At 42.0% G+C, this 20,875-nt stretch overlaps 1 protein-coding gene across 3 annotated transcripts in view; it reads right to left on the bottom strand.

Moving 5' to 3' along the window:
* Positions 1 to 6,203: 6,203 nt before the first annotated feature.
* The window catches only part of AP3S1 (adaptor related protein complex 3 subunit sigma 1), a 49,654-nt gene continuing 34,982 nt past the window's right edge, over positions 6,204 to 20,875 (bottom strand). Inside the window, exon 7 of one of the 3 annotated variants that reach the window (XM_062018313.1) lies at positions 6,204 to 6,338. The gene's annotated coding sequence lies outside the window, so the exon portion shown is untranslated. Of the gene's footprint in view, positions 6,339 to 14,019; positions 14,046 to 18,762; positions 19,247 to 20,875 lie in introns of those variants that run through there. The other 2 variants (XM_062018315.1, XM_062018314.1) reach the window with 2 other exon arrangements.

Genomic DNA, 20,875 nt, shown 5'->3' with positions numbered 1-20,875 from the left:
GGTGTCCCTCCGTCCCTCCCCTTGGCCCAGCCGAGCTAAGCCCGAGCAGCGGCGGCTCCGATGGGGCGGGCGGTGCCAGGACCCTCGATTGCCTCGCAGGGAGCGGAGCGCGGTGTTCGGAGGCCGCGGGAGAGCTGCCTGGGGCGGGGGCCGGCCCTTTCCCGTCTGCTGGACCGAGCAGCCCGCGACGGAGCTGGGGGCGGCGATGCGACGGAAGGTTCCGAGGTGCGCAGCTGGGCGACGACGGGGGACCGTGCCGCAGGACCCTCTGGAATGAGCGACAGTGGCACGGCATGGATGGGCGGCACTGTCCGGACAGACGGGGTTGCCCACATGGGAACGGCCCGGACTGGTGCTGCTGAAAGCCCCGGTACCCGGCGGCGGCCGTCGGGACGGAGCTCAGGGCTCCCCGCGCTCCGGCGGGAACCGCGGGCGGAAAAACAAAGACAACAACCCCAGAAATATGAGTACCTTTTTATCACCGTAGAGAATGCAAGGGAAAGAATGAGAACACTGGGGAGGATGTTCAGTGTGCAGAGTTTTAGGATATGAACAGATTGGCTCTTGAAGGAAACCTAGAAGTTAAAATGTCTGGGAGAAAGACATCAAATCTGAAAAGTCTTTGGTACATAAAAAAAGAAAAACCCACAAAACAAAGTGGGTTTGTGGTGAATGGCCCCTGTTTACAGCCTCACTTCTCCATGTAGTTCAGTTCAGGCTATAATCATCACTACACTGTATATGCATAGTTAACCCCACTACAGTCAGTAGGATTACTCTTGTTTTCCCAGTTAAACACATACTTGAAGGGCTTGCCTTGGGTTGAGACCGGATTCCCAGCGCGATTTCAAAATTAAACCTTTGACACCTTGTAAAACTTGCTTGTTGGTTTGGCTCAATTGCAACTCCTCTTTTAAATCCCTATGAGCCATGTGTTAAGGGGAGCAGCAGCCAGGAGCAGTGGCCCTCACATGCTATTGCCCCAAACACTTTTTATTCTGGATTTTTTTTTTTTTAGATTCACTTCTACCACCACCATCACTTCCCTTTGTTTTGAACACAAGCCAATTCCCTTGGGCTTGTAGTTCACACAACAGCCACCCTCAACACCACACAGCTCGGCTTGCAAAATCAAGGCATTGGATTAGGCATTACAGTCTGTTTTGTCACTAGAGTTCAAGCTAAGCTGGCTGAAATAAATTCACCCCAATGACCTAACACTAAAGGTTATCCCTCCAGCTAATTTTTTTGTTGAGAGAGCTACCTGTTCCATGGTCCTGTACAGAATATAGCTGTTGCTTTCCTCATGCCAGGCACAGCAAGACTAGCTGCTACAGATTTACGGAATAGCTCCGAGCCACTGAATAAAGAAAGTTTCTGGTTCCAGCTGTTTTCCTGCTTCTGGAGGGATGGAGAGGATCTCTGCCAGCCTGTCCCACTGGTTGCAAGCTCACCCACTCTTCTCACTTCAACTGCCTCCTGCCCCAGTGCCTTTGCTGCTGTTATTCATTAGCTTCCCAACAGGCTGTCTTCTGGCACTGCCCTGTCATCTGATGTTTTCTCTCACACAGTTTGACTTACACAAGTCTCTGTTTCTGTGCTTCTTTTCTCATTTTGTTCTCATTTACTCTAATCTTCCCCACCCATGCCCTGGGACCTGTTTCTGTTTCTCCAGTTCAGGCCTCTGTACTCTTTCCACTCACAAACCTATCATCCCTTTTGTCTTTGCACATGCTGTACATACCTTTACTCCTCATCTTGCACATCAGCAGCTTCTCCCTCTTCTAGCATGTTTTGCAACATCCATTATATTGTTCTCATATTAAGACTTTACAACAATCTCCAAGGGTCTTCTTGGAGTCTTCTGCAGCCACATGGCAGCCCTAACTACCCTCAAACGAGTATGACCTGCCGGATATCACTTAAAAGGTTTCATGGAAAATGTTTTCAAGTGTTTAGGAAAGTATCTCTTCCCTCTTATTGTCACTGTAAGTCTGGAAAGCAGTTTGTTTTGCCAGTCCACAGAGTTGCCCCATCCCATGGGAGTGCTGACACGCTACAGAGACTGGGTAAGATGAGTGATCCAGAGCTACTAGAAAGATCAGGAAAGAAAAGACTGTGCTGCAAGGAATGGGGTAAGAGGAAGAAGAAATTACGTAAGTGTGCCAGTATTTCTAAGGTGGGAGCCGAGACACTGTAGAAAAAATATGGAATATTTCAATGCTGTGCTTTCCAAGCGGTTTTTGTATACCCTCAACATGGTTCATTAAGACCATGCTCATCTGCTCAAAATAAGGCACAGGCAATGTCAAAAGTGTGAGGCATTTCACTCCACATAGGTGGAAACAAGCAGAACTGCTCAGTAATAAGCCTTTAAGTCCCCCATAGGAAGGTTGCCCTTCTGAATGGTGTGGGATATGTTTTAACCTTCACAGTTTGTAAATGTACTTTTTTTTCTCTTGTTTGCAGGGCAGAGTTCAAATCCGCTTCTTTCCTCAACTAATGCATAATAAAAACACAACAAATAAAAAAACCAAAAACACAACAATAAATATTTTAGGAAGTGTTGTTTGATTACCCTTTCCTCCCAAATGACTTTTGGGAGTGACCTTATACAGAAACTGATGGCTGAAGGCTTTTACCAGATCAAAACTGCAGATTCCCTTCCTGGTGGGAACAAACACACTCACTTGTTTGAAATGAGAAAATACTTTGCGTGTGGTAGGAAAGGTGTGAGTAGCTTCTGTTGCAAATATTACAGGTCACCATCCTGCTGAACTTACCTGCGGAATTAAGATATCTGAACAACATGCCCTGTAGCCAAAGGTCTTGCGCCAGGACAGATACTCTAGCCACAGTATGTCAGGCAGAGGCTTTTATTCAGGGCATAGCTCAGCCCAACTCCTGACCTTGTATGGAAACAGGAGGATTATCTTTAAGTCAGTAGAAGCCTCTGGTAGACATTTGAAGGTAGAAACAAATCACTTGTTATGAGAGAACTCAGAAGTCTGTCCCTCTGAAGGATACCAAAGCATCAGATAAACATTACTATCTTGTTCCAGAAAAAGGCATTTGTGCCATGCTCACTAGCTGTTGGTGTTGCTCACTGTCCTGTTGGTGCCCAATGAATTTTAAACAGAAAGGTCACATCCATTAAGATGGGAAATTTGACATGAAATTTCAGTTAAAGAAATATTACAATGACTCATCTCTACAGTTCATCCAAGCTGAAAGATTATTCCCTAAACCACGTTATTTATGATCTGTTCAACCTAATTTGAAAAGTTCTATATGATGGCATATATGAAAATTGCAGCAGCAGGAGGTACTGGTGACCAGCACTTCTGAAACTTTGTTTTAAATAGAACTGTAGGTCTTGTTTCCTGTTCAAATTTTGGGGAGGTGTCTGATTTTTCTGTATTTACAAAGTCAGAACAATGCTCCTCCTAAGCATGAGGAATCCATGTGCGCCGCCACCTATGTCCATGAAGTCACTTTTTTTTTTTTTTTAACTGGGTCTGCTCATTTTATGCACTGTAATTTGCTCTGCATCATTTATTCTCGTTCTTCAGGAGACTCAATATCAGAGCTGAAAACATTGTAGTACCTGGAAATACCTGTGGCAAGAGCTATTCTGTAGGCGATGCTGAAGTCATGGACTTTTACTATTGCTCTGAAGGTCTGATTTTGTGGATATTTCAGGTTCTCCAGCTGTCTGAAGTGAGAGCTATGGGCGAATGTACATAGTTAACATAGATGTGAATAAGTGCACAAGCCAAACATGAGCAGCTGAGGACCATAACTTCTTATTGGACAAGTTAAAGAAGTCCTCAGCATTCCTGCAGGCTCAGGATGAATACTTTATGTCATCCTTCATGAGATGTATATCTTCAATATCAAAGTCAACACAGGTGATACTGTTTACCAAGTAACTGGAATCTGACTTGAAAGAACAAGTTTTCCTCTGTCTAATAATACTTTTTAAACCACCACCAAAACCTCTGTTTCAGTACTTCTGTTCCAAAGAGAATGTGTACATTTTCTGTACAGATGTCAGTGGATAGAATGTTTACAAGCTGTCACAGTGGCATCTGGGTGTGGACCTGTATTTGTATTGGCAGGATGGTCTTAGAAGTCCAGTACAGGCCAGTAGAGAAAAGCAATGAGGACACTTACAATTTAAAAGGATCAGACTTGACCAAGCATTGGAATATCATAAAAAAACCACGATACTGAAGACTGAAGACTAATGGAGCAAAGTGTCATTGCATAGTGGTCACTATGTGAGCAAGGAAGGTGCTTTCACTGTAGACAGTCATGCATCTAATTATAAAATTGTACATGGGGAAGCATGCTCAAAATGTTGCCATTATTGGTAATGATATCTGAGACTGTAATTGAAGCATTTTTTTTCACTCATGCTTTAATTAAAAGATGTTCCTTGGTGTTTTGGACTAACTCTCTCACGGGCTACCAAACTGTGCAAAAATTTGTTTGCAAATTCTGTTTTCACTCAATGGCCCAGATATGAACTTGTCACCAGGACCTCACTGACTGCCTCTGTAGAGCTGTTTACCAATGCCATGGTTTGGACCTACACAGCAAACAATGAGTAGCACTAAGCATTTCACCAGTGGAGAAAAGACAGCAACTAGGGCAAACATAAGAGATTTGTCTGGGTCCTTTTGCTTTTGGAGGACAACAGAGTCATCCACAAATGGTATGGGTAAAGTATGGTAGTGACAAACCATAAAGCTGGTTGTTAACAAAATGTTCAGCATGTACAGTAAGCCAAGTTGCACTCAGAGCTGAAGAAGTCTCCCTCCAAACTCTTCAAGTTGCTCAAAAGAGTAAGAGAGGCCTGCAGCCCTGTTTGAAGGTATACCGGGGAGAGCCACCTCTCCAGAGGGGAGAGATGGGACAGCATCTCCAGGGAACAGGAGGAGAGCCACAAAACAGTGTGGAAAGTAGCCAAGAAGCAATCACAGAAGACATTAAAACCATAATCCAGAATATGAGCAGGAGATGAAAATTACATCATAGCTGGAATTAAGCTGGAATTAATTGGCTGCAGTTTTATCAATAATTTTTTTTGTATAGTTGGTAACTCTATCAGTTGGGTTCTAAGCTGTGACAGGCAATCAATAGGGCTGATAAACTAGGTCTTGCACTTAAGGATTATGTGGGAAAGAAGTATATCACATTTTCACCAGTTCTTAGCAAGAAACAAAAATTGAACAATACACTCTTAATTGAAACGAAATTTGGGGGGAAAAAAAAAAGAAGAAAAAGATGAGTAAACACATAAATAATTTGCAGCACGTGAAACTTTTTTCCAGTTGATGTTTAAGTTTTGTGAAGTTTAATGTTTTCTGATTGTTACTGCACTTAAAACCAACCTGAATAGGTGTCAGCTTTTCTCCAATTGTGCCAGCATTTTCAGGCTTGTATCCGGTGAAACTGTATGAAAGTGAGCAAATGTTTGACCAGAAATGACTTGCAAATGGATTTTTTCTTTTAAATTACATTAAACATCAGTAGATTGATATTGATTAATATGATAAATGGTGGCATCTTCAGAGCTGTTGGTGTTTTATTAAGTGTTTTACAAGCTTTGAGATGCCTCATATTTCTCAGTTAGCTTCACTGAAATGAACCAGGAATGTGGTATTTGTGCTCAGAGCACTAGTCATGCTGGGATTTATCAGGTTCTAGGAGGAATAGCAAGTTAAATTCTGAAAAAGTGATGTTTTTAGATACTGTAAACTGTTTCACACTCATGGACTTGGACCAAGGACACATATGCCTCCTCTTGTTTCATCTGCTTTTGTTGCAAATAGGGCTTTTGGATGGTATGCAAGCCAGAGACTTCAACAGCCGTGTGCCGGAAATGCTTCACGAAGCTGATTTCAGCCCTAAAGTTGCACAGGGAGCTGAAAGGGAAATAAGCAGAACCTTAAACCATCTGGCCTGCTCCCTGTTATTATGAAGGGGACAACAGAAGTGAGATCAATAGCTATTCCTGATGGAAATAACCTCTTTATCCACACTAGGCAGGTGCCAGCTGTCCAGAATGGTAAGCAAAGATCAATCTTTGTCAGGACTTCTGAAACCAATCTCCTGGTGCGCCTCATGCACTTCAGACATTGATGTAGATTCAGTCCAGGACAGCGGAAGAGAGAGGTCCAGGACACCACAGCTAATCTGAAGTTAACTCTCCGGAAATGCATACACCTTGAGAACTTAGTCTTTTGTACCAATTGCGGATTCACTTCTTTTGGACTACCCTATCTGTGTATCTCAACCTTTCTTGCTCCACTGTCCTAGGGAACTTCTTCCTGAAAAAAAGCACAGAAAAATGGTGCTGAGAGTTAGCTCTGAAACAGAGCATTATTATTGTGCATCTACATTAAGTAGTGCTGGATCATCATCATCATCATCAGACATATATGTATATACACATAACACACTTCAGATACTGAAAGAATTTTCCTGACTCTGTCATCTAGATGTTTGTTTTTACCAAAGTTACTGAGAAATGAGGACAACTGCGTCCTCACAGTTGGGATTTTTTCTATTGAAATCTTAATTAAACCACTCAGATTACAGAACACTTGAAAATTACTGGTGCAAGTTCTCTGAGAGAACTATACACCCAAGACTTCAACGGCTTTGAAGCTAACGTGTAGTCTTTATGCCCAGAGCCTGAGTATTGTCTTTTGCCAGATATGCTTCTGGAAGAAGTTTGCAAAACACTCCCCAAATCTTTAACAGTCCAACAAACCTGTGCTTCACTACAAAATGTGGCTGCATGTCAATCTGTGCTCAAACTGGCCAGAGCTCAGTGTATCCCTACAGACTAGAGAACCTGTTTTCCTGGGCTTCTTTCTGGCAGACCTTTGGTGGAAACATATTAAGGCTTGAGCCTGATTAGTAAATGGGATAAAACAGGTTTCCATTTTAACTCTAGACCACTGTGCCTGTTTACCCTTCTTGTCTTGGTGCAGCCTGAAATCCCATTGCAGTTCTCTGTTCCTGCTTGCCAGGGTTATTCTACCAAATTTGATCTCATCAGATCCCTAAATGTCTGATACATTCAGACAAAAAAAAAAAGAAAATCTCTGCTGAAGATTGCATGTTTGGCTGGCAAATAGTTTCAGTGTTTTTGCCATATCTCCATACTTGGTGGCATGCAACATGGAAACCTATATGTGACAGAAGTTGTGCAAGTTTTTTAAAATACATGCATTACAAAATATAATTCACAAATCTTTTGTGTGGGTAGACCTAAGGAGGGAATATACCCTGCCCTGTTGTACAAATCAGCTTCCACAGAGGATGTGACAAAGGAGATGGAAATAGAACGTCTATACTCAGGATAGGAATAAGCTTTTCATCTAAAAGTAATGGATGCAAAGCAATAATGATGCTGGCTACTAGACACTGTCTTTGATGCAGGAAAGATCAGACCAGAATAAAGGATGTGGATCAGTTTCTGAATGGCTTCTATTAATAAAAAAAAAAAAAATTCCTACTTCTCTGCATTTCTCTGTGCTTTAAAACTATAGTTAAAAAAGGCAGGGCTTCTTGCAGGACTAATGATATAGTAGATGCCTCTGTAGATAGCTCAGTGACAACAATAGAGTTGGGAAAATATTTCTGGTCTTTGTCATTCACAGAGGTGGGACTGCAGGCTGATCCATGCCACCAACTCCTAATCTGCTGTAGTGTTTTGCTGTGGAGATTATACTGGAAAGGCATTAGGAGAACACAGTCAGGATACACTTCTGAGGAAGATCACAGAATCTTGAGTTGGAAGTGGCCTCGAAAGATCATCTAGTCCAACCTGCCTGCCAGAGCAGGGCCACCTAGAGTAGGTCACACAGGAACTTGTCCAGGTGGGTTTTGAATGTCCCCGGAGAAGGAGACTCAACAACCCATTTGGGCAGCCTGTGCCAGTGCTCTGACACCCTCACAGTGAAGAAGTTTTTCCTTATGTTTCTTTGGAACCTCTTATGCTCCTGTTTATACCTATTGCCCCTTGTTCTATCATTGGACATCACTGAGAAGAGCCTGGCTCCATCCTCATGATATCCACCCTTTATGTATTTGCAAACATTAATGAGATCACCCCTCAGTCTCCTCCAAGCTGAAGAGCCCCAGCTCCCTCAGCCTCTCATCATAAGGTCTCATTGGATGGCAGCACAGCCTTCTGGTGTGTCAGCCACTCCTCTCAGCTTAGTATCATCAGCAAACTTGCTGACAGTGCCCTGTGTTCCCTCATCAAGGTCATTAATGAACATACTGAACAGTACTGGACCCAGCACCAACCCCTGAGTGACTCCACTAGATACAAGCCTCCAACTAGACCCTGCCCCATTGATCACAACTCTCTGCCTTCTTTCCTTTAACCAGTTCACAATCCACCTCACTACCTGATCATCCAGCCCACCCTCTCTCAGTTTTGCTGTGAGGATGCTGTGGGAGATGGTGTCAAATGCTTTACTGAAATCCAGATAAATCACATCCACTGCCCCACCGCCATCTATTCAGGTGGTTACATCTTCATAAAAGGCTATCAGTTTGGTCAAACATGACTTCCCTTTGGTAAAACCATGCTGACTGCTCCTAATGACCCTCTTGTCCTTTAAATGCCTGGAGACGGCACCCAGGATAAGTCATTTCGTCACCTTTCCAAGGATGGAGGTGAGGCTGACTGGTCTGTAGTTCCCAGGCTCCTCCTTCTTGCCCTTTTTGAAGACTGGAGTGAGATGCATCCCATTGGGGCCCATGGATTTATGCACATCCAGATTGCTCAACTGATCCTTAACCCAGTCCTCATCAACTAAACAAAACTCCTCCTTTAATCTGACTTCCTCTGGAGTCTGGGGCTCCTGAGGACAGTCTCCAGCAGTATAGACAGAGGCAAAGAAGGCATTCAGTAACTCTGCCTTCTCTGTATCCTCTGTCACCAGCCCACTCGCCTCATTCAACAGTGGGCCTACATTGCCTCTAGTATTAGGTTTATTTGAAGAAGCCCTTCTTGTTGTCCTTGACCTCCCTTGCAAGGCACAACTCCAACGAGACTTTCAGTTTCCTAGTTGGCCCCCTACATCCTCTGACAACAGCCTTATATTTATCCCACGTATCCACCCCTTCCTTCCATGACCTATAGACACTCTTCTTCCACTTGAGTTTGCCCAGCATTTCCTTGTTTAACCATGCAGGCCTTCTGGGTCCCTTGCTTGACTTCCTACCTGCTGGGATGCTCTGATCCTGAGCTTTTAAGAACTGGTCCTTGAATACAGACCAACTATCTTGGGCCTCTTTACCCTCTAGTACCCTGTCCCATGGGATGTCCCCTAGCAATTGCTTGAAAAGACCAAAGTTGGCCCTGCTAAAGTCCAGGGTTACAATCCTGCCTGGTATTCTGTTCCTATGAGATTGGATCCTGAACTCTACCATCTCGTGGTTGCTGCAGCCAAAGGCTGCCCTCAGCCTTCACTGCTTCATCCAGACCCTATTTGTTTGTGAGTACAAGATCCAGTAGTGCTCCCCTCCCAGTTGGCACATCCACCATTTGCATCAAGAATGCATCATCGATGCACTGGAGGAATGTCCTGGGAACAGTGATTTGAAGATCAGTCAGAAGACAACACCAAGCTGATGCCAAGGTTAGGAGAAATGATGGGAAGACACAGGGCTTAGAAGGAAGCAGGCTGTGTCACTAGTTTATTCATAAGACAGTTTCTGATCAGAGTCTAGCTGCAGGAGTGTTACAGCTTTCCTAGGCAGTTGAGATAGGGCACTTATGTCACTTATATTTGATCTACAGCATCAAATGATCAAACCTCTGTGTGGGACAGAGAGATGTGTCACAAAAAGGATCCCAAATTCTTCATGCCTGCTACAGGGGCAACAAAGGCAGAGTCCTCACTCAAACAAAAAACTGAACAAAAAAAAAGTGACCAAAGACTAAGGCAAGTCTAACCCTAGAAAGTTTGGGTGCCTGCAACATATGTTATAAGTTTGCTCTGAAAAGAGAAAGAATGATGTCAGTAAAGTACAGAAATAGGCAGCTAGCCACACTCTTCACTCAGAAATTAGTAGATCTAGCTGAGAAGCGAGAAGAGAGGTCAGATAAACCTGAACAAATACCAAGGAAAAAGCAAGTACATACTGGGAAAGTATTCAAAGCTTCAGGCATGAAGAGCTCAATGCTGACTTGAGGGAAGAGCATTTTGTGGTTCTAGGCACTCGGAAGAAGGGTGGTCTCAGGACTTTGGGATGATCTCCTGGCAAGCCTTTGGGATGATCTGCTGTGGTGACTATCTTCACCAGAAGGTTGTGCTGCCATTCAGTGGGATCTCGATAGCTTGAGAGTTGTGCAGAGAGGAACCTCATGAGGTTCAACAAGGACAAGCGCAAGCCTTTGGGATGATCTCCTGTGGTGACTATCTTCACCAGAAGGTGCAACCTTTCACTCTTCTGCCAAATGTGTCTCAAATCTCCTTCCTTATTCCTCTTTTCCCCTTTTCATATTTTTGTTGCTAGAGCTGTGAGTATTTTTTTTATTTTAAAGTTGGATTCAAACGAGGGTAGTTTAGAACCCAACTCTTTGCAATAATCTTTCCAACCTCATTTCAAAAGACATGGAAATCTCCAGTGTTGAACCCTAACATCTTGTCTCCATTTGGATCTGGAACACACAAAGGGCAAAAATTCAAACCTTACATTAACTGAGTTCTTTCCACAAGCCTCTGGATCACAATCCCTAGCAAATGTTGTCATAAGATACAGAGTAGGTGCAGACTATCCAGGAAACAAGTATAGACAGCAGTGCAATAAATATGGCATTATATGGGTGTAAAGTAGTTAACCAGTGCTTCTCTGTGCCAGAACGATATTGTCAAACAAACAAAAACCCAAACAAATAGCATAGAACACAATGGAAAATAAGCCTTCCAAAGAAAGATCTGCCTTCATCTCACTCCTTCCATTACCTTTCAGGAGCTACCTCTCCAGATTTATGTAACTTTCTTTCCCCTTGGTAAAAATTGCTCTTAAATAATTCTCTTTAAATGGTAACACATACCCACTTACTCCATTCTCTTTTTTTTTTTCTTCCCTTTGTTCACATTTTGTACATAATGGGATCAATCCTATTGTTGAGAGTCTTCTGAGATGATGAGTAATTTAAAAAAAATATATTTGGGGAAATGTCCCAAACCAACTTGGTGTACCAAATGCAGCTATAAAGGACTCAGTCTCTCAATAGAACAAGTGCATTTTTAACTTTGATGGTTTTTATTTCTCAAACTTGAAATATTTTAAAAGTTTAGTCAACACAATTGTATTTAAAAAAACAAAACAAAACAAAAAACAACAAAGAAGTGAGCAAAACCCCTGGCAGCATGCAACATTTGTTACACTACTTTGTGATTCTTCTTCCTTGCTTATGTAATAGACACTTCAGTTGCATAAACATATTCTATTGTATCATAAGATGACAATCTGCAATCACTTCAAAATCTTAATGATTCCTTGTTGTGGGTAGAAACAGAAATAATGATGCTTCAAATGCATCCCAAGAATCATCTCAGTACTCTCCTCAAATTCATTGTGTCATCCCTAACAAAGTGGTAGGATCATAATAGGCAAGAACTAAAGACTTCACCATGGGGATTGGTGACTTCATTTTAACACTATGACTGTCTTTCTGAAACTGGAACCAAGCTGACTGTTGCCTAACAACTGTGTTTATCATCACTACTATCTCCTTTGCCATGGTCTATCCCTTACTACCATCAGGGAGGGCTGTATCAGATAGGTTCCCCACTACTCCAGAACCTCACAGTTCAATGCACCAGTTGCTACCACAGCATAGGGAAGATAGGGCCAAGCTAAAAGTTCATCTAAGAGACGTCTTCCATTTGCACAGCCGTTGGTTTTCCTTGCTTGAACTCTGTCATTAGAGTGTTGCTCTAGTTGTTGCATCCAGTACTGAAAAGCCACTCAAGATATTTATCATCTAAGTATCTATCTAGCAGTTGTGAAACAGTGATATTCACCAGCAGTCTGAAGCAACTGGCAGGACTCAGGAACCAAAATGAGCCTGTTATCTCATCTGCTATCAAACCTGGCACAGAAACAGTATCTAATTGCACACAAAAACCTCACATGCAGAAATCTAAGAGTATCCAGTGTGGCTAGTATAGTAATTTACCACACCAGCACTTGAGGTTGCCATGACTGTTGTGCCAAACGAAGATTTCCTGAAATTAGCAGAAGGGGGAAGAGGTACAGTGGTGGGAACTAAGTGACAAATTTTGAACTGGAAAGAAGTATGGGAGAAAGGCACTGCAAAGTATGAATTTTATAGGTAAAAAGAAGGTGTGTATGTATCTCTAATAGAGCAATGTCATAGACTTTGCCAATTGAGACAGCATAAATTTTTGAGAACCCCTTTTAAAAAGCTTATCATTGCATTGCTCTGACTACATACCCATTATTGCTTTTCTGATGGCTGATCCTGAGATCGCAGAATGCATATATAAAATGTTACATCTTTTGCACAGACTTGATTATTTAAAAGCAAAACATTGAATGTAAACATACATGGCTGGTTACAGACATGACATTTAAAAATTCTCATATTCTGTATTGTAAATACTGTCAGCAAAGTGCTTTTGTTTGCAAATTGCAAAAGAAGAGGCAGACAGGCAGCAAGATAGCATTTCTGGAATTAAGTTAAAAACAAGAATCCCTAGAATGCTCCAAACAGAGAACTGGATCAATAGATCTGCAACAGGAAGGGGTGGCGGGGGGGGGAGAAGGAAAGAAAAAAGGAAATTCTGAATATCTGCTCACTTATTTGCATTACATGTTTTATGTGTGGAAAGATTGTTGCCTCAGTTCCAAGGGAGAAATTAGTGAAGGTTTAACGTTACATCATCTATGCTAAAATCTTCATGCAAAAACACTGCTTTCTAGTTAACCTTTGTGGTTGATTCCAAAAGTGTCTTACCTTTTTTCTTTGCATGTAAAATGCATTACCACAACAAAATGACTGCAGTATCAGAAAATGCACAGGCTGAACTAACTAAGCAGTCTATCATATAGAAAGGTTTGCCAGCTCCAATAGCCTCAGAAATCAGTTCTCGACCATGCAATCCACCAGGACCATCTGGTAAAACAAAGAAAAGCTGTGTAAGTAGAGAGCTTGCTAGGTTCCAGCAAAATAGGTAAGTACAAAACAGCTCAGTGATATGGGCTGTAGGCAGCAAAACAATACCAGGGGCTTGCATCTGCGATGCTGGTATTGCAGTTTTGTTTTCTATTTTTTGTTTACTTATTTTTATTTCATTGTTTCTTTGCTTGCTCTTCAAGAGCCTCTAAAAACTGAGAAGAGATGCTCAAGGTTGAATCCTTAGCTTTACTCTTGCCAACTGTAGACAGAAGTTCATAGGTATAGTTGTCGGTTGGCGCACCTTCAGTAGCAAACAGGAAACATTACTTTTAATGAAAAATATGAAAATGATACTTGGAGTTTAATTAAGGTAAAATGTTTCAAAAGTATTGGACTGTACAATTTCAAAATTGTTTCCATTTTGAAATGTGTTTTGAATTGTTCACAATTTAGTTTTATATAGTCACTCTCTGTTTGCTTTGCCTTCAAAGTAAAACATTTAAAGTTCAGCAAAAACACTTCAACTAAAGTGGATTGAAAAACATGTGGAAATGCTGGAACTTTTCACCAATTGGATTTAGTGCTGCAGCCAGCTCCATGTTTTCCAGGGATGTGATATATACAGGAAAGAATGTCACCACGTGACTTTTGGTATGTTAGCAAATCTTTGGCTTTGTGGTATCAAGGAGGGTGCAATTTCATCTTACACATCTCTGGTGACTACACGGGCTTTAAATTTTCATGTCCTCCTTCAGTCTTGACTATTCCTGTCCCCATGCAGCTGTTCACCTCCTCCTGTGCTGAGCCACTATATGGTCCATGTTAGCAATGGGAAAGTATGAGCCCCTCTCATCTCCTTAAACAGAATAGAGAGAGGGAGGAAGGAGAGAAGTAATGACAAAGTGTTGATTGTGACCCCTCCACTCATATTTAATGAATTATTTGCTTCTCTAACATCCATGTAAATATTGCCAATGCCTGTACAATATCACTCTGTGAGTAACCATATGGCAAGGTGCACTTTACACTTAAAATCTAGACATCCAAGAGCTGGCAAGCGAGAGCAAACCTAAAGTTAGCGTAACAAAACTGGATTCTTATCAAGAATATTACAATAAAGCCAAGTTAGCCTGAGTGATATGACTTCGCCTTCTAAACGCTGTGTTTAGACTCTGTTGAATTAACAAATTAATGTCTTGCATGGTGGTTACACCCAGTTCTACTAGGGAGCATTGGCTGAAAAAGACATTTGTTAGTTTATTATAACATTAGAGAAAGCATTCTCAAGAGGAAAAGATGGGAAAGGAACTGAATCCCTTTTTTTCTCAGCCACATCAGTGTTGCTACCTCTCACCCAGAAAAGTCTAGAAAAAACACTGTCCTCCACATTTGAGATCTTTGTCTGGGAATCCTAGATATAGGAATCTGTAGGAATCCCAGATAAATTATCCTTGATTCTTAACTTATTGTATGCTGTTATAAAGCCTACAATGAATACTTTGTATCAAGTAAGTTTATATAGTTTTTAAAGACAAAGGTAGGGAGCTTAAAGTATATTTTGAAGAATCCTTCTCAACTGAAGAAACATGGTGTAATAGATGGGTGTTTATTTTTCAGTTGAAGTCACTGCAAGATAAAAGACTTTATCCTGATGCAGATATAACAGAGAATGGGAAATGTAAACCATCTGCCTGTTAAAAAATGTAAAGGATTTATGGAATGGTTGGGGAGACTTCTGCACAATGTATAGGCCATAGCAGGCTTTTGCTTTTGACCAAGAGGCAGGATATGCTGAAACAGCCACAGACTTTTTGCCAGCACGTGGTAAGAAAAACGCAGCAGTTAGCAGAGACACAGTTCTGACTCTACTGTGTCCCATACACTTGGTCCCAGATCTATTCGCTTCAGTTTTTTACCACTGCAGCATTTATCATCTTAGGCTGTTAAACAGAGAGCTTTACCCTATATACTTTTGACATATTTAAATAAACCAGATGCATGACCAGACTTCTCAGAAAGATTACATAGCATATGCTGCCACAAGAGCATGAGAAGAAGGCCCACCACTTGACCCTCTACATATTAACTTGTTGCTGCTTAAAATGGACATCACAGGACAGCTGTGAAGATTCAGAAAAACACCTAAAAATTGCTCCAGTAAAATGGCTGAGGTAATCATCAGACTTATTCCATTGTAATACCAGGAAAACCAGGAGATCTCTTTGGGTTCAGTTGTCCTACAGTTATTTCACTTGGGTTTGATAGGTGAGACAAGGACTGTGGTCTCTGGCAGCAGCAGGTTTTGCAGACAGGAAACCAAGGGAATAGAGAGTCTTGGGGAGAAATCTTAGTTCAAGATTTGCCTCTGTTAGTAACCAAGAAAGACAAAACTCTCTAAAAATAGCTAAGCTATACATTTATAGCTATAGCACTATACTTCACAGGCTAGGAGCTCCTTTCTGTGCTCTGAGGCGCCAGAAAAGCAGAGATACTGTCTTGTCAGAATGCTCCAGGTCCTATCAAAATCTTCTCCAACATTTTGGTCTTTCTGAACTCTGGAAGCCAGTTCACACAAGCAGGTAGATGGAGACCTGCAATTCCTTCTATTAAGAGAAAGCCTCTTGTTGGTACCTTACTCTACAGTTGGGCAGACTACAGGCAGGGATTTTTTTTTTCCTGTGTAAAGAGAGAATTTTAATTTAGATTGCTTCTCTGAGGGCTTTACTGTTTGTAAACAGAAACTGCAGCCTGGAAAAAAAGAACACCAAAAGCAGAGGATCAAAGCTGCTTTATGAACCCAGGTTTATGGCAGCAGTAGTTACTTGTGCCTTTTAAGCACAGCCTTATGGACCTTCTTGTCCTTGCACACACAGCCATATTTTGAACCACTTAGGAATGCTACGATTTGTGGTTTGATATGGCCTGTGGTTTCAAAACAATGCTGAGCTGGTCATTGAAGTTACCCTGGAGAGGCAGATTTGTTTAGGTCATTCTTTACCAGTCTTTGCTAATCTTTGCAGTCTTTAGAGGCGTTTGTGCAAACTCTAAGGGGCTTCCAGAATTACAGAGGTCTCAAAAGAATACAAAAGAGCACAAAAACATGTAGGATAGTGCTGGCAAATTTGGTCATGAGGTTCAGCACCCCCATCCTACTTTCAGGGCCCTTTATGAAACTTTCATAACCCCCCCTTAGTCTGGTTAAATAAATACTCGGTTAAATGAAGCTGCTCCAGCTTCACAGTAAGATCTAGCTTCTGCTTCCATTGTTCCTGTCATAGCCTTGTGCACAAGGGTGCCAGGGAAGCTGGCCTGATCAGTGCTGCTCAGTCCCAGGAGTGTAAGCTGCAGGTTTATTGGTTTCCTTCCCAATGTGCGGCAGTACAGACTGATGTCTCCCAGAGACTCTGCATGGAGTCGCAAATGGTTGGCACTGCTGAAAAGCTCAGATCTGTATTTTGTTAGCACTAGTACAATTTTTTGGAAACTCATGCTCTCTGTCATCAGTGAATTTCCTGATCCCACCATTTCCTGGTACCAAAGAATAAGGAAGAAAAGCCTGCAGATGGTATAAATTGGCAAAATCAATAAAGAGTCTGGCTGGTAACCTCTCCCTTCAGCTTTCATAACCCAAATTTAGCTGGAGGAATATGAAGAATGATGCAAAGATATAATGTTTCCGTAAACAAACAATGGTAACCATAAACACAGGCACCTTTCTCCCTATACAACACTAACTGGCACATGAAATTAAGAATCTTCTCTGTCTTTTAAAAATACTAGATTTTTGCTATTGCGTTATCCAGAAAATAAAAACGCTCAACTTGTATTAGTTTGAGAGGTTACAAACTGAAACAATAATCTTTTATAGTGGTTTTAATACAAGATACATGAATATGTTGGATGTTTTATGTTTTCAAATGGAGAAAAAACTTGCAAATTCAGTGAAGGTCAAATTTCATGTGGTTGAGTCCATGAAGTAAATACAGAACATATTTTGTTTGTTTAGATCTTGAGGGAACAAACTGTTTTTATGGTGCAGTAATCATATTACACTAAAGAAAGCACTGTAATGTATTGGATTTCAAAATCACATCTTTATAAAATAGGGAATGTACTGACATCCAACAAAATCAGTTTCAATCGCAAAAGCTGGAAACAATAGAAAACTTCAAGAGTGACAACTTGAAAAAACACACCTTTATTTTCTAAATTATAACACTCAAATGAGGAAAAAACCCTGCACTGAGTAAACCATAGTATCACCATGATCTAACAGTGAAAATCTGTTTATCACACAGGACCTTCCTACAGGAGTCTAATTCAGACTGGTCATTAAAAATGGTTACATTTGAAATACCTTCTCATGCTAAACCCCACTAACTTCTTCATGATCCAGGTCTTCATGATGCAGTATTTTGCCTTAATTCCCTTACCTATGTTTCACTATGAAAAGCATGATAAAAATAAACACTGTTCATGATCTTTACTGAATATGACTTGGTGTCATGGTTTGGCCCAGCTAGCACAGCAGCACTACGACAGTCTCTTGCTCAGTGGCCCCATTCACCCCCACCCTTGTTAGGATGGTGGAGGCCCCAGCAAAATGGGAGTAAAAAGATAAGCAAGTTTGTTGTGGGTTGAGACAAGGGCAGGGAGGGCTCACTGCCAGTTACGGTTCTGGGCAAAACAGACTCCAGTACTCGACTTAGAGAGGAAAGTAGGAAAGTTTATTCTACAAGAAACAGAATGGAATAAAAGCAAAAAGGGAATAGGATGATGAGAAAATTACAACCAGCACTTTAAGATCTCCGTCCCCCATCCCTCCTTTCTTCCCGGGCCCAGCTCACTGCTCCCGATATCTCTACCTCCTCCCCGCTCAACGGTTCAGGGGGGCAGGGAATGGGGGATGTGGTCAGTCTCTCACAGATGGGCTCTGCTGCTTCTGTCTTCTTAGATGAGGACGATTCTTGGCATTCTTCCCCTGCTCCAACACGGGGTTCCTCCCCCGGGACACAGTCCTTAACGAACGTCTCTGGTGTGGGTTGTTCCCAACAGCTGCGGCTTCTGCCAATACAGGATCCCTCACACGGGACGCAGTCCTTAGTGAATATCTCTGGCGTGGATTCTTTGCCACAGTTGCAGTTTCTGCAGTTACAGGGTCCCTCTCTCGGGACAAGGCCTCTCCTGGGCATAACTTTAATGAGCTGCTTTGTCATGGGTTCCTCCCCACAGTTACAGCTGTGGATATTGGGTCCCTTCCTCGGGACATGGCCTGTTCTGGCCATAGTTTTAAAGAAGAAAATCACTGCCCCTGGCTCAGGGTCTGTAGTGAAGTGATTGGGTCCCCTCCATGGGACATGGCCTTCTCCGGCCATAGTCACTGTCCCTGGCTTGGGGCCTTTAATGAAGTGAATCGCTGCCCCTGGTCTGGGGCCAGCTTTAGCAAAATGAGTCTCTGCCCCTGATGCAGGCTCATTATCAAAATGAGTCTCTACTGCTGATGCGGGGTCTTTAAAGAAATGAAAATAAATCTCAGCTTCACCAGTTCTCTCCATAGAATGCAGGGGAGTCTCTGCTCCAGCACACCTCCTCCTCTCTTTCATCACTGACCTTGGAGTCTGCATGGTTGTTTCTCTCGCTGTTCCTACTCCTTGCACCACCACCAGCCAGAAGAAGAAGAAAAGGGGCAGAAGAAGGAAAGTGGAGGAAGATGGAGGAAGAAACCTCATCTTCCAGCTTCTTCTTGAAAAGTGATCGTGGAGGCGTCTAATTGGCTCAGCCCCAGAAGTAGGTCTGGCTCAGAGCTGGGGAGAGTTGCAAGCAACTTCTCACAGGAGCCATCTTTACAGTCCCTTCCCCCTTACCAGAAAAGGCTGTCATGTCAAACCATGACACTTGGTATGGGTATTTTGTAATTTTTACTAAAAAAATAAAAGAGGTGGTGTCTTAAGACAACTACCATTCAGAAGTGGTTAGGAGGAATGCCTAGAAACTTTTCAAACTTTGAAACTTGTTCCTGTTCCATTCAGGGAGAAAACCAAGATCCTTAAAGATTTCCTGCAAAGAAGCAGAGAAAGAGAAGCCCAGAGCAGAGAATAACATTTTGTTATTGGAACTACTACTTGAATGCAAGGCATCACAATCCATATTCAGGTGCTACTTTGGGAGCTCCTTTGTTTTTAAGCAAATATTGTTTGCAATGAATTCTCTCAGGACAAATCCCTGGCAGCACTGATTCACTCATTAACAGTTGTGGTCACAACTAATCACTATTTTCCAAATTGCTTATTTTGCAAAATTCCTAACCTGATGAACTGATGCCTCTCTCCCAAGATAAACAAGCTGCACAGTATTGATTTATGAGTGGTTGCATTTAGGGATTACCGTGTGGTAGGGAATTATGACATTTCTAAATAAACCATGATGTTCAGCATGAAAATGCTAGCCTCTGTTTGTCATCCACTGAAACACACAATGGATCTCAATATTCCTAAAGGAGGAGTAAGTTAAGCTCAATAGTTTCTGAGATACAAACAAACACTGTGTGTTTTGAATTATATTGGTGATTCACATAGAGAGCGAATTAATAGGGTACTTTTGTGTGCCTGAAGCATATCAGCCTCCTCAAAGAACAGTGTTCTTGTCCCCCTTCTTTTCCCCAAGCACAGCTGACTACTAAGCTGCATTAGTCCATCATCACAGCTGGGACATTTTAGGTCATAATCCTTAATCTCCTTTATAGGGGGACATTTATACTGTCACTACATAAGCACTACACAAGGCACTAACATAGCCTCTTTGCCACTTGTGCCAATAGTATGAGTACTGTGTGGTGGAGATTAAGGAGTGTACTAATACATAAGTAGATCTGTAAACATCCCAGTTGCAGCTAGTCAGACCACCTCAAGCCCAAAACCATTAAAGAATCTTACTTTTCAAGGCTATCCTCATAATAAACGAGACAAAAAAAAAAAAAAAAAAGAGAGCATATTTAAACAAATCCCAAACTTTGAAACAGAGGTTCAAATACGATGGTCTTCACAGCCTCTCATCAATCAAGATTTTGCAGGCTATTTCTTCTTCCTTAGGGGCACATGATTTTTCAGATTAGAAGTGCATTTTAGCTACAACTCAAACTTCCTGATTGTCGACTTTTCAAGAAAACATGGAAAAGGGAACAGAGGTTACCTAAAATGGAAATTTTGTGTGGGTATGTGTTGGGAAGAGAGCTGTTGTTTTAAACTTCTGAGACACCACAATAAATTGTTCAACTATGACAGTTGTGGTTATTCCTCAGTCATCAGATAACGGTGAACTGCGTGTATGCTGCACAGTTGTCCTGGCAAAATTGCCAAGTAAGGCTGTGGTTTATTTAGCTTAGACAAAGTACCTTTTCATAGGGAAAAGAGTTTAGAAAAGCAGTTGGAAAATAAGTTATTGTACCCTTCCTTCCTTCCTTCCTTCCTTCCTTCCTTCCTTCCTTCCTTCCTCCCCTCCCCTCCCCTCTCCTCTGAGCCCTCTCCTCCACACTAGCTTAGATAAGTCACAAGTTCAAAAATTCCAAGTAGACTTCTGATCCCTTTTTTCTCCAGGAGCATCAGCAACTACCCCTAGATCCATTCCTTGATTCACATTCCTATCCCTGATAGTCCCTCCACCCAAACATTTCCATAAACAGAAAGGCAC

Source organism: Colius striatus, chromosome Z (genome assembly GCF_028858725.1).
Source record: "Colius striatus isolate bColStr4 chromosome Z, bColStr4.1.hap1, whole genome shotgun sequence".
Taxonomy (NCBI): Eukaryota; Metazoa; Chordata; class Aves; order Coliiformes; family Coliidae; genus Colius; species Colius striatus.
This window is presented reverse-complemented; position numbering and strand designations above follow the sequence as displayed.